Raw genomic sequence first — 13,581 nt, forward strand, 5'->3', positions numbered from 1 at the left:
GACATTTCTGGGAGGAATGGCCCTAGCCCTCACCCTCTGATCCAACAGGTCCCAGAGGTGCTCAATGGGATTGAGATCCGGGCTCTTCGCTAGCCATGGCAGAACACTGACATTCTTGTCTTGCAGGAAATCACGTACAGAACGAGCAGTATGGCTGGTGGCATTGTCATGCTGGAGGGTCATGTCAGGATGAGCCTGCAGGAAGGGTACCACATGAGGGAGGAGGATGTCTTCCCTGTAACGCACAGCGTTGAGATTGCCTGCAATGACAACAAGCTCAGTCCGATGATGCTGTGACACACCGCCCCAGACCATGACGGACCCTCCACCTCAAAATCAATCCCGCTCCAGAGTACAGGCCTCGGTGTAACGCTCATTCCTTCGACAATAAATGTGAATCCGACCATCACCCCTGGTGAGACAAAACCGCAACTCGTCAGAGAAGAGCACTTTTTGCCAGTCCTGTCTTGTCCAGCGACGGTGGGTTTGTGCCCATAGGTGACGTTGTTATGGTGATGTCTGGTGAAGACCTGCCTTACAACAGGCCTACAAGCCCTCAGTCCAGCCTCTCAGCCTATTACGGACAGTCTGAGCACTGATGGAGGGATTGTGCGTTCCTGGTGTAACTCGGGCAGTTGTTGCCATCCTGTACCTGTCCCGCAGGTGTGATGTTCGGATGTGCCGATCCTGTGCAGGTGTTGTTACACGTGGTCTGCCACTGCGAGGACGATCAGCTGTCCATCCTGTCTCCCTGTAGCGCTGTCTTAGGCGTCTCACAGTACGGACATTGCAATTCATTGCGCTGGCCACATCTGAAGGCGTCTCACAGTACGGACATTGCAATTCATTGCGCTGGCCACACCTCATGCCTCCTTGCAGCATGCCTAAGACACGTTCACGCAGATGAGCAGGGACCCTGGGCATCTTTCTTTTGGTGTTTTTCAGAGCCAGTAGAAAGGCCTCTTTAGTGTCCTAAGTTTTTATAACTGTGACCTTAATTGCCTACCGTCTGTAAGCTGTTTGTGTCTTAACGACCGTTCCACAGATGCTTGTTCATTAGTTGTTTATGGTTCATTGAACAAGCATGGGAAACAGTGTTTAAACCCTTTACAATGAAGATCTGTGAAGTTATTTGGATTTTTACTAATTATCTTTGAAAGACAGGGTGCTGAAAAAGGGCCGTTACTTTTTGTGCTGTGTTTAGTTTCACCTATTCTAGGAGCATATTGTATGTGTGTATGAACTATGTGCAATATTTTTGGGATTATTGGCTTCACTGAAAACTGCTACTGACAGGTGGCGCGATGAGAATGTTGATCCAGTGCCAACCCCCCCCCCAAAAAAAAAACGGATTGCAATAAAACCTCAAGGTAAGAACAAAAACTGATTTGTGCAAAAACTATTTACAAGATATTTACAGATGTTCACTGTTGCAGTGCCAACTTTGGGAGCATGTGGTCCTCTAGTCCAGCAATTTAAGTCTGCCAGATGTCGTCACGCTGAATGGAGATGGTGCTGGAGGCTTTGGTCATCCACACAACGAAGAAGCAAGTGTCCCTTCCAGTGATGTGGAGTTGCCCTTGGACCTGCTGCCAGTAAGGATGTTCTTCAAAGGCGGTAAGAAATCCTTTGACTTCCTCTTCAATGGTAAGGTCCCTTACACCATATGGACACTTGACCTCCTCCACTGCTCTGGTGCTCACCAGACCATCCTGTGAGGCACCCAGGATCCCAGACCCCTTTGACCCAAAGCCCTGACTCCTGCACGTCCATCCCTGTAGCCATTTTGAATGCCTTGATGTCCTGCTCTTCGTTATCTGTGCCCCCTACTTTATAGGCAACACCCCATCCAATGACTGTGAACACCTTGATATGCAGCCATTGTAAGAAATGTGCATATATAAATAAAGTTTGATTTGATTGATGAAAATTACAGCTGTAGAATATTTAATAAACTGACATTTTCCCATGAGGACAAGTGCAGTTTTTCCATAAACTTTGAATTGATAACTTGGGATTTTATCACTTGATATATAAATCATATAGTGGGAAGGATCCTATAAATCAAGACAGTGTGAATGCATGTACCACTCTGAATAAATAAATACTGTGTCTTTGAAGATGTGTCTCTGGTCATTAAACTACAATACAGGCTGGATGGCTAAACAAAGTCAATTGTGAATATCAATATATTTTTACATTCATTCTCATCAATGACAACATTCTAGAACTGAGTTATCACTCATCGAAGTCTGGTATCCAGGGTAATCTGTTTAGTGATTATATCATTGATTAAGTGTCTCTTTCCTTGTAGAATGTTGACAGCTGTATAGAACACATTGTATTGATAAGATGCTCAAACTGAACTTAATAGCTACACTCACCGACACAGGACAAAATGTATCCCTCATGCTGGCCCTGACCAAACCGGTATGTTGCTCCTCACTATAGCTGCACTTCTCCACGTGGCCAGACTTCTAGTGGTCTTCTCCCCTTTTAATACTCTTATGCTCATCCTTGAAAAATGCCATAAGGACTGAAATAGACACCAAAGTCAATAAACTGTACAAACAATTATCTAGGCTACAAACAAAATAATTGTTTGATCTACTGCTCTGCTAACTAGCTAAAGTGTAGTCAGTGGCTAAAACAGAGAAAAGGGTATGTAAATTCATGGATTGGGCACAGAAGGTCTCGGATCGCGTTGGTGAACGGTAGCTAAAAGTGTCAGCTAGAGATGACGTGCAGGAGCTTCCTGCAGAAAGTTGTAGTCTTGCTGAGGTCTTCTCTGTTGCTAACTAGCATTTAGCATTTTTTACAGTAAATTGGGGCTAATATATTGAGAACTTGCCTTGTCAGAGAGCGAGCATGCGCTCATGGGCTCCTGAGTTCTTCTGCAAAAAAAATATTATAGTTGGATAAATGTAGATAAACTTGGATTTTTTTTCGCAAGGACTTACAGGATACTACCATCTACATCAAAACCATTCAAATCAAAATTCCATACCTAAAACCTTGATTTTAGACAAAATTATCTGAATGGATTCTTGCTACCAAGAACTATCAAGAGAGAACTTATAACTAAACAAAACCTGCAGAATAAACAGAGCGGAAACCTGGAAATGCCATCCAACACAAAACTGAGTGAGTAATGTTCAGTCGGAACCTACTTCTGAAGCCAAAAAGTAAAAAATTATAATTTTGTTATATAAAGCTTATTAAATAAGGCTGCCAAGCTGCTAGGACAGAACAGACCTGGCTGCAACTTCAATTAGCACTGAAGTGTGAGAGGTGTGAACTATTGAGAGGTTTGAACGCTTGAGCCTAACAATGGCAGCAGAGTTTCACAGCCTCCCCCACACAAATGCAAAGGCCTTTGAAGCCCCCTGTGCCATGGCATATCCCTGTGCAGATGTCATCACAGTACAGTACCCCTTGGATATTAAAAATAACACTGCACGGAATAAGTACAAAAAGAAGCTCCTCAAGGACAATCCAGAGACACTATTTGCTGACTGCTACAAAGAGGGGAATGTTAGCAACTTAATTTCCCACACAGACCATCCCCTGGCATGGCACAGTGCTATATTAACACAGACCATCCCCTGGCATGACACAGGGGTAGTGTGCTCTTATAGCACTGTGTCAAGAGAGAGGGTATTGGCCCAGGGTGGAAACTCAGAACACTAGACATTGAGGAAATTGAAACAACATCTGTCAACGTGTACAGTCGTGGTCAAAAGTTTTGAGAATGACACAAATATCAATTTTCACAAAGTCTGCTGCCTCAGTTTGTATGATGGCAATTTGCATATACTCCAGAATGTTATGAAGCGGGATCAGATGAATTGCAATTAATTGAAAAGTCCCTCTTTGCCATGCAAATGAACTGATTCCCCCAAAAACATTTCCACTGCATTTCAGCCCCGGAAGCACCTCAAAAATAACAAAAACCCCAAACAACAACAAAAAAATTTCCCTAAACTAAAGAGAGGGAAGGGAGGGTGGCTGCCGTCAACGACAGCACTGTGCTACACCCCCCCTCCCCAACCCACCTATATCTGGAGGTGGCTCTGGTTCTGGCAGTTCCGGGCAGACGACCCACCCCGGCAGCTCCGGGTAGACGGGCCACTCGGGCTGGGCCGGAGGACAGTCGGGCCACTCTGGCAGACCCGGAGCACAGTCGGGCCACTCTGGCAGACCCGGAAGACAGTCGGGCCACTCTGGCATACCCGGAAGACAGTCGGGCCACTCTGGCAGACCCGGAAGACAGTCGGGCCACTCTGGCAGACCCGGAAGACAGTCGGGCCACTCTGGCAGACCCGGAAGACAGTCGGGCCACTCTGGCAGACCCGGAAGACAGTCGGGCCACTCTGGCAGACCCGGAGGACAGTCGGGCCCCTCTGGCAGACCCGGAAGACAGTCGGGCCACTCTGGCAGACCCGGAAGACAGTCGGGCCACTCTGGCAGACCCGGAAGACAGTCGGGCCACTCTGGCAGACCCGGAAGACAGTCGGGCCACTCTGGCAGACCCGGAGGACAGTCGGGCCCCTCTGGCAGACCCGGAAGAGAGTCGGGCCACTCTGGCAGACCCGGAAGACAGTCGGGCCCCTCTGGCATCGCCGGGCAGTCTGGCATCGCCGGGCAGTCTGGCCACTCTGGCATCGCCGGGCAGTCTGGCCACTCTGGCATCGCCGGGCAGTCTAGCCACTCTGGCATCGCCGGGCAGTCTGGCCACTCTGGCAGCTCCTGACTAGTGGGTGGCTCTGGCGACTCTTGACTGACGGGCAGTTCTGGCGACTCTTGACTGACGGGCAGTTCTGGCGACTCTTGACTGACGGGCAGTTCTGGCGACTCTTGACTGATGGGCAGCTCTAGCGACGTCGGACTGGGATGACGCACTTGAAGCCTGGTGCGTGGTGCTGGTACTGGACATACCAGACTGGGAACATGCACCTCCAGGCTAGTGCGGGGAGCGGGAACAGGACGAGTCGGACTGGGCTGACTCACTTCCGGGTCCGCACGAGAGACAGGAACTGGAAACACCGGGCTATGGAGGCGCACAGGCGGTCTTGATCTTACCTCCTGCACAACCCGTCCTGGCTGGATGGAACTAGTAGCCCTGTACAAGCGGGGTGCTCGTACAGGGCGGACTGGGCTGTGCAGGGGCCTGATGGTTGCCGTGCGTAGAGCGGGAGTTGGGTAGCCTGGTCCTAGGAGGCGTACCGGCGACCAGATGCGCTGCGCAGGCATCCTCCTACCAGGCTGGATGCCCACTCTAGCACGGCACCTGCGAGGGGCTGGAATAACGCGCACCGGACTGTGCGTGCGTATGGGTGAGAGTGCGCTCTTCAGCGAAACATGGCGTCCTCCACCTCATACGCTCCTCCATATAACCACGGGTAGCTGGCTTCTGGCTCTTCCTTGGCCTAGCCAAACTACCCGTGTGCCCCCCAAAAAAATTATTGGGGGTGCCTCTCGTGCCTCTTGTGCTTCAACGCCAGTCGTGTTCCTCGGAAACGTTCCCGGTCCTTACCAGCCATTCTCCATGGGCCCTCTCCGGCCATAACTTGCTCCCATGTCCATCTCTCCCGTTTGTCCAATTCAAAATCCCTCTGCTCCTTCCTCTGCTGCTTGGTCCTGGTTTGGTGGGAGATTCTGTCAGGGATTTCGTCGTCGTCAGACGATATGGCGAAATCATCGTCGGAAAAAGAGGACCAATATGCAGCAGAGTTGAGTTGGTTCATTTTGAACATTTAATAAACTCAAAAATGAACATACAAAAATAACAAAACGAACTCACGATTACTAGACAGTCCTGTTAGGCTCACACACGCTAAACAAGAAACAATCTCCCACAAACACACAGACAAACACACCCAACTAATATAGGACTTCCAATCAAAGGCAACACCACACAGCTGCCTTCAATTGGAAGTCCACCCCAATAACTCAACATAGAAACAGACTACCTAGACTAAACATAGAATACATGAATCTCAAACAGTGCCCAAAAAACCCCGGAATACTAAATCAAATGCCCTTACTACAAAAACACCACCCTGAACCACATAAAACAAATACCCTCCGCCACGTCCTGACCAAACTACAATAACAATTAACCCTTATACTGGCCAGGACGTGACACACCACCAGTACAGAGCTTGCTCAGGAATGGCAGCACGCAGGTGTGAGTGCATCTGCACGCACAGTGAGGCGAAGACTTTTGGAGGATGGCCTGGTGTCAAGAAGGGCAGCAAAGAAGCCACTTTTCTCCAGGAAAAACATCAGGGACAGACTGATATTCTGCAAAAGTACAGGGATTGGACTGCTGAGGACTGGGGTAAAGTCATTTTCTCTGATGAATCTTCTTTCCGATTGTTTGGGGCATCCGGAAAAATGCTTGTCCAGAGAAGACAAGGGGAGCGCTACCAACAGTCCTGTGTCATGCCAACAGTAAAGCATCCTGAGACCATTCATGTGTGGGGTTGCTTCTCAGCCAAGGGAGTGGGCTCACTCACAATTTTGCCTAAGAACACAGCCATGAATAAAGAATGGTACCAACACATCCTCCGAGAGAAACTTCTCCCAACCATCCAGGAACAGTTTGGTGATGAACAATGCCTTTTCCAGCACGATGGAGCACATTGCCATAAGGCAAAAGTGATAACTAAGTGGCTCGGGGAACAAAACATCGATATTTTGGGTCCATGGCCAGGAAACTCTCCAGACCTTCATCCCATTGAGAACTTGTGGTCAATCCTCAAGAGGCGGGTGGACAAACAAAAACCCACAAATTCTGACAAACTCCAAGCATTGATTATGCAAGAATGGGTTGCCATCAGTCAGGATGTGGCCCAGAAGTTAATTGACAGCATGCCAGGACGGATTGCAGAGGTCTTGAAAAAGAAGGGTCGACACTGCAAATATTGAGTCTTTGCATCAACTTCATGTAATTGTCAATAAAAGCCTTTGACACTTATGAAATGGTTGTAATTATACTTCAGTATTCCATAGTAACATCCCATCCATAGTAACAAAAATATCTAAAGACACTGAAGCAGCAAACCTTTTGAAAATGTATATTTGTTTCATTCTCAAAACTTTTGGCCATGACTGTACAAGTCTGGGACATTAATGGTGCAGGGCATCCTTAAGCAGTTCCAGCAGGACTTTTATGGGATCAAAGAGAGAGCACAGCAGGAAAAGATCTCTCTCTCTGTGACGACTCCCCCATCCTGAGTGAGTCTGATCACACCTCTTCAAACTGTCCTGCAGACAAGGATAGTCACCCCCCCAGCACTGAACACACCCAGGTCCCACAACTGCATGCTCCTCCATCATTGAGAGGGATACGTTCACAGAGCTGGAGAGAGACATGGTGGAGCTCAAAGAGCTGGTCCACACAATCCAGACCCGGAGGGCAGAAGGTGGAGATGGACGGCTGTCTGTGAGAGCTGGTTGCACTCCGAACTGAGGTGAGAGAACTTAAAGAGAGAGGAACACATGGCACAGCGAACAGCACTGAAGGAGGAGGTGAGAAAGCTAAGTTGTGACAGAGAGCAAGCCAGCAGAACAGCCCACCTCAGACCCGGACCAAACTGCCCTGGAGCTGTTATCAGAGGACAGACTATGGTCCTCCAGCCACATTATAATTCACACAGGCACAAACGACCTGAGGGCCCAGCAGGAAAGGGTGGCCCCAGCACTCAAGGGAGTGATTGAAAAAGCTTCTTCCACAACGCACAAGTGGTTATCTCCACCCTGCTACCACGAAAATGCATTCACCTTGCCACCATACAGCTGGTGAATGCAAGCATTTCCCGGGACTGTGCCTCAAAACCTAATGCCTACCTGGCCCACCACTCCAGCCTGGACTTGAACAGCCTTCTCGTCCAGGTCCACCTCTACAAGGCAGCAATCCCAACCTTTGCCAAGACCCTGAAGAACGTCACCCTCAACCGTAACCCCAACATCTCACACAGGAGCAACGGACACTCCTCCCAGACCAGCGTGACATCTTCCCAGACCTGTAAGACCCCCTCCCAAAGGACCTGCACCGAGAGAACCCACGCCAAGAGGACCTACACCCAGACCACAGCTTCACCAGCCATGCCCCAACCAGCTGAGACCACCCCCCCAAAAAACCTGGCCACACCCTATATAGGCCCCCCAGATCACACCTATGCCCCCCCCCAATGCCCCTGCCCCAAGGACCTCAACATGACAGCAGGACATATGCCCAAGCTGTGAGCAGAGCAACAGGCTCAACCCCCACTAATACACCCAACCATGCCCCATCCTGCAACCTAAGTGGTATGTATCAGATGCTCAACATGCTCTGCTCACACCTACAGTAACGGTCCGGGCCTAAACCACGCGAAAACAACACTAGACACTATGGAACACAAAGCTGGAGTGTCTAAGGCCTGAGGTCATCTGCCTTTGGCCTAAAGGATGACCAGACTGGTGCCGAGTATGCGCTCACTTTCCGGACAGTAACAGCATCTAGCGGATGGAATGAGCCGGCTCTCCGTACGCTATTCCGAAGAGGACTACGTGAGGAGGTTCAAACAGAACTGGCATGTCGGGATGACAATCTCTCCTTGGACGCACTCATCGCGATAGCCATCCGGTTAGATAATCTACTTCGGGAACGTCGGTACCCATATCGCTTCTCTCCCTCCCTCAGTGATCAATCTGTAGCAGAGCCTGAACCTATGGAGGTAGGGGGTCAGATGCCTCCCCGCGGTGGAGTTACGCAGACGGAGATAGCTGAGGCTCTGTCTCTAGTGTGGTCAAGGGGGACACCAGCTTCAGCAGTGTCCGGTACATCCCAACTCGGGATCCATGAGAGCAGAACGACGGTCAAGTGATCTTCCACCTCCTGGGGCAGGTGTGAGTATCCCACCCAGTTTCTGCTAACCCTTTTTAGTGTCGATCACACTCGCTGGCTGTCCCTCACGTGCTGTTTCTACAGTGCTAGTGTATTCCGTTGCCGCGTTGAACTTTATTGACCAGACCCTTGTCTCCTCTCTGAACATCCCCTCATGCCCGCTCTCCTCTCCGTTTCTGGTTCAAGCCCTTGATAATCGGCCACTAGGATCCGAACCATCACATACATCACCACACCACTCACACTCACCGTGGAGTCCATTCATCAGGAAAACATCCCCTTCTTCATCATTAGTGCACCAGTTCACAAGATCATCCTCAGCCTCCCATGGCTCCAACACCATAACCCCACCATCTCATGGTCGAGGATGAAAATCACGGACTGGTCACCTGAATGCCGGAGGACCTGTTTTCCTGTTCCCGCTCGTATCGTAGCCCCTGTGGTCTGGGACGTAGATGTGGACATTTGCCAGGCTCTGGAGAGGTAACACGCTCCCACTACCTCCCACTACCTCCTGAGCACATCTATGTTCCCATGGGGTTAAGGGAGTGGCTGTTAACCTGGGCCCACACAGCTGTCGTCGCTGGACATCCTGGGATCACCATACTATACAATCCCTCTCCAAAAAGTATTGGTGGCCCACCGTGGCACAAGATGTTACTCACTACGTCAACTCCTGTTCTGTGTGTGCCCAAACTTAGTCTCCAGCAGGGAAACTCCTTCCCGTGCCTCAGCATCCCTGGTCTCATCTGTTACATTTACATTTAAGTCATTTAGCAGACGCTCTTATCCAGAGCGACTTACAAATTGGTGCATTCACCTTATGATATCCAGTGGAACAACCACTTTACAATAGTGCATCTAAATCTTTTAAGGGGGGGGGTTAGAAGGATTACTTTATCCTATCCTAGGTATTTCTTAAAGAGGTGGGGTTTCAGGTGTCTCCGGAAGGTGGTGATTGACTCCGCTGTCCTGGCGTCGTGAGGGAGCTTGTTCCACCATTGGGGTGCCAGAGCAGCGAACAGTTTTGACTGGGCTGAGCGGGAACTGTGCTTCCTCAGAGGTAGGGGGGCCAGCAGGCCAGAGGTGGATGAACGCAGTGCCCTTGTTTGGGTGTAGGGCATGATCAGAGCCTGAAGGTATGGAGGTGCCGTTCCCTTCACAGCTCCGTAGGCAATCACCATGGTCTTGTAGCGGATGCGAGCTTCAACTGGAAGCCAGTGGAGAGAGCGGAGGAGCGGGGTGACGTGAGAGAACTTGGGAAGGTTGAACACCAGACGGGCTGCGGCGTTCTGGATGAGTTGTAGGGGTTTAATGGCACAGGCAGGGAGCCCAGCCAACAGCGAGTTGCAGTAATCCAGACGGGAGATGACAAGTGCCTGGATTAGGACCTGCGCCGCTTCCTGTGTGAGGCAGGGTCGTACTCTGCGAATGTTGTAGAGCATGAACCTACAGGATCGGGTCACCGCCTTGATGTTAGTGGAGAACGACAGGGTGTTGTCCAGGATCATGCCAAGGTTCTTAGCACTCTGGGAGGAGGACACAAGGGAGTTGTCAACCGTGATGGCGAGATCATGGAACGGGCAGGCCTTCCCCGGGAGGAGGAGCAGCTCCGTCTTGCCGAGGTTCAGCTTGAGCTGGTGATCCGTCATCCACACTGATATGTCTGACAGACATGCAGAGATGCGATTCGCCGCCTGGTTATCAGAAGGGGGAAAGGAGAAGATTAATTGTGTGTCGTCTGCATAGCAATGATAGGAGAGACCATGTGAGGATATGACAGAGCCAAGTGACTTGGTGTATAGCGAGAATAGGAGAGGGCCTAGAACAGAGCCCTGGGGGACACCAGTGGTGAGAGCGCATGGTGCGGAGACAGATTCTCGCCACGCCACCTGGTAGGAGCGACCTGTCAGGTAGGACGCAATCCAAGCGTGGGCCGCGCCGGAGATGCCCAACTCGGAGAGGGTGGAGAGGAGGATCTGATGGTTCACAGTATCAAAGGCAGCAGATAGGTCTAGAAGGATGAGAGCATAGGAGAGAGAGTTAGCTTTAGCAGTGCGGAGAGCCTCCGTGACACAGAGAAGAGCAGTCTCAGTTGAATGCCCAGTCTTGAAACCTGACTGATTAGGATCAAGAAGGTCATTCTGAGAGAGATAGCAGGAGAGCTGGCCAAGGACGGCACGTTCAAGAGTTTTGGAGAGAAAAGAAAGAAGGGATACTGGTCTGTAGTTGTTGACATCGGAGGGATCGAGTGTAGGTTTTTTCAGAAGGGGTGCAACTCTCGCTCTCTTGAAGACGGAAGGGACGTAGCCAGCGGTCAAGGATGAGTTGATGAGCGAGGTGAGGAAGGGGAGAAGGTCTCCGGAAATGGTCTGGAGAAGAGAGGAGGGGATAGGGTCAAGTGGGCAGGTTGTTGGATGGCCGGCCGTCACAAGACGCGAGATTTCATCTGAAGAGAGAGGGGAGAAAGAGGTCAAAGCACAGGGTAGGGCAGTGTGAACAGGACCAGCGGTGTCGTTTGACTTAGCAAACGAGGATCGGATATCGTCAACCTTCTTTTCAAAATGGTTGACGAAGTCATCCGCAGAGAGGGAGGAGAGGGGGAGGGGGAGGAGGATTCAGGAGGGAGGAGAAGATAGCAAAGAGCTTCCTAGGGTTAGAGGCAGATGCTTGGAATTTAGAGTGGTAGAAAGTGGCTTTAGCAGCAGAGACAGAAGAGGAGAATGTAGAGAGGAGGGAGTGAAAGGATGCCAGGTCCGCAGGGAGGCGAGTTTTCCTCCATTTCCGCTCGGCTGCCCGGAGCCCTGTTCTGTGAGCTCGTAGTGAGTCGTCGAGCCACGGAGCAGGAGGGGAGGACCGAGCCGGCCTGGAGGATAGGGGACAGAGATAATCAAAGGATGCAGAAAGGGAGGAGAGGAGGGTTGAGGAGGCAGAATCAGGAGATAGGTTGGAGAAGGTTTGAGCAGAGGGAAGAGATGATAGGATGGAAGAGGAGAGAGTAGCGGGAGAGAGAGAGCGAAGGTTGGGACGGCGCAATACCATCCGAGTAGGGGCAGAGTGAGAAGTGTTGGATGAGAGCAAGAGGGAAAAGGATACAAGGTAGTGATCGGAGATTTGGAGGGGAGTTGCAATGAGATTAGTGGAAGAACAGCATCTAGTAAAGATGAGGTCAAGCGTATTGCCTGCCTTGTGAGTAGGGGGGGAAGGTGAGAGGGTGAGGTCAAAAGAGGAGAGGAGTGGAAAGAAGGAGGCAGAGAGGAATGAGTCAAAGGTAGACGTGGGGAGGTTAAAGTCACCCAGAACTGTGAGAGGTGAGCCATCCTCAGGAAAGGAACTTATCAAGGCGTCAAGCTCATTGATGAACTCTCCAAGGGAACCTGGAGGGTGATAAATGATAAGGATGTTAAGCTTGAAAGGGCTGGTAACTGTGACAGCATGGAATTCAAATGAGGAGATAGACAGATGGGTCAGGGGAGAAAGAGAGAATGTTCATTGACTTTGTTACCGATCCCACCTCTGACGATTTCACCAACATTCTGGTGGTTGTGGACAGATTTTCTAAATCATGCCGGTTTATTCCTCTCTCTGGTCTCCCTACCTCTCTCCAGGTTGCTGAGGCACTGTTAGCAGTATCGGCCTTGAAGGTGGCTGGAGACCACGCATCGGGGGGGTACTGTCACGTCCATTCCCGCTCCTCTCCTCCGGCGTTCAACGTTGCTGGTTTACTAACCACCGCACCTGGCATTCATCATTACTCCCACCTGGCATTCATCATTACGTGCACCTGTGCTTCATCAATAGGCACACCTGGACTCCATTACTCCACTGATTACCTCCCCTATATCTGTCACTCCCATAGTTCCATTCCCCAGGCAGTACTGACTGTGTTTCATGTCTGTACGCTACTCGTGTTTCTTGTATTGTTCCGTTTATTATTCAACTCACAACCCGTACTTGCTTCCTGGTGTCCACGTTACAAGTACATTATTTTCTTTAGGAATGTAGTAAAGTAATCAAAAATAGTAAAGTACAGATAACCCAAAAAACTGCTTAAGTAAAAATACTTTAAAGTACTATCAAAACAGGAACATCTTACATCTGACTAGAAATTAATAAGGAAATTATCTCAACAGAGAAATGTCTTCATGTGTGCTCCCTATATCCCCCCCCCAATAGAATCCCCATACTGTAACGATGACAGCTTCTCCAACCTAGAGGGGGAGATCAACTATTTCCAGGCCCAGGGACATGTACTAGTCTGTGGTGACCTAAATGCCAGAACTGGACAACAACCTGACACTCTCAGCACACAGGGGGAGGACAAACACTTCCCTGGAGGTGACAGTGTTCCCTCCTAAATATGCCCCCCTAGACACAACTATGACAAAACAACCAACAAAAATGGGTCACAACTCCTGCAGCTCTGTCGCATGCTGGGTCTGTACATAGTCAATGGTAGGATTCGAGGAGACTCCTATGGTAGGTACACCCATAGCTCATCTCTTGGCAGTAGTACTGTAGACTACTTTATCACTGACCTCAACCCAGAGTCTCTCAGAGCGTTTACAGTCAGTCCACTAACACCCCTATCAGATCACAGCAAAATCAGTCTACCTGAACAGAGCAATTCTCAATCATGAGGCGTCAAAGGAACTGCACAATATTAAGAAATGCTATAGATGGAA

This window comes from Salmo salar, chromosome ssa15 (assembly GCF_905237065.1).
Source record: "Salmo salar chromosome ssa15, Ssal_v3.1, whole genome shotgun sequence".
NCBI classification, from domain to species: domain Eukaryota; kingdom Metazoa; phylum Chordata; class Actinopteri; order Salmoniformes; family Salmonidae; genus Salmo; species Salmo salar.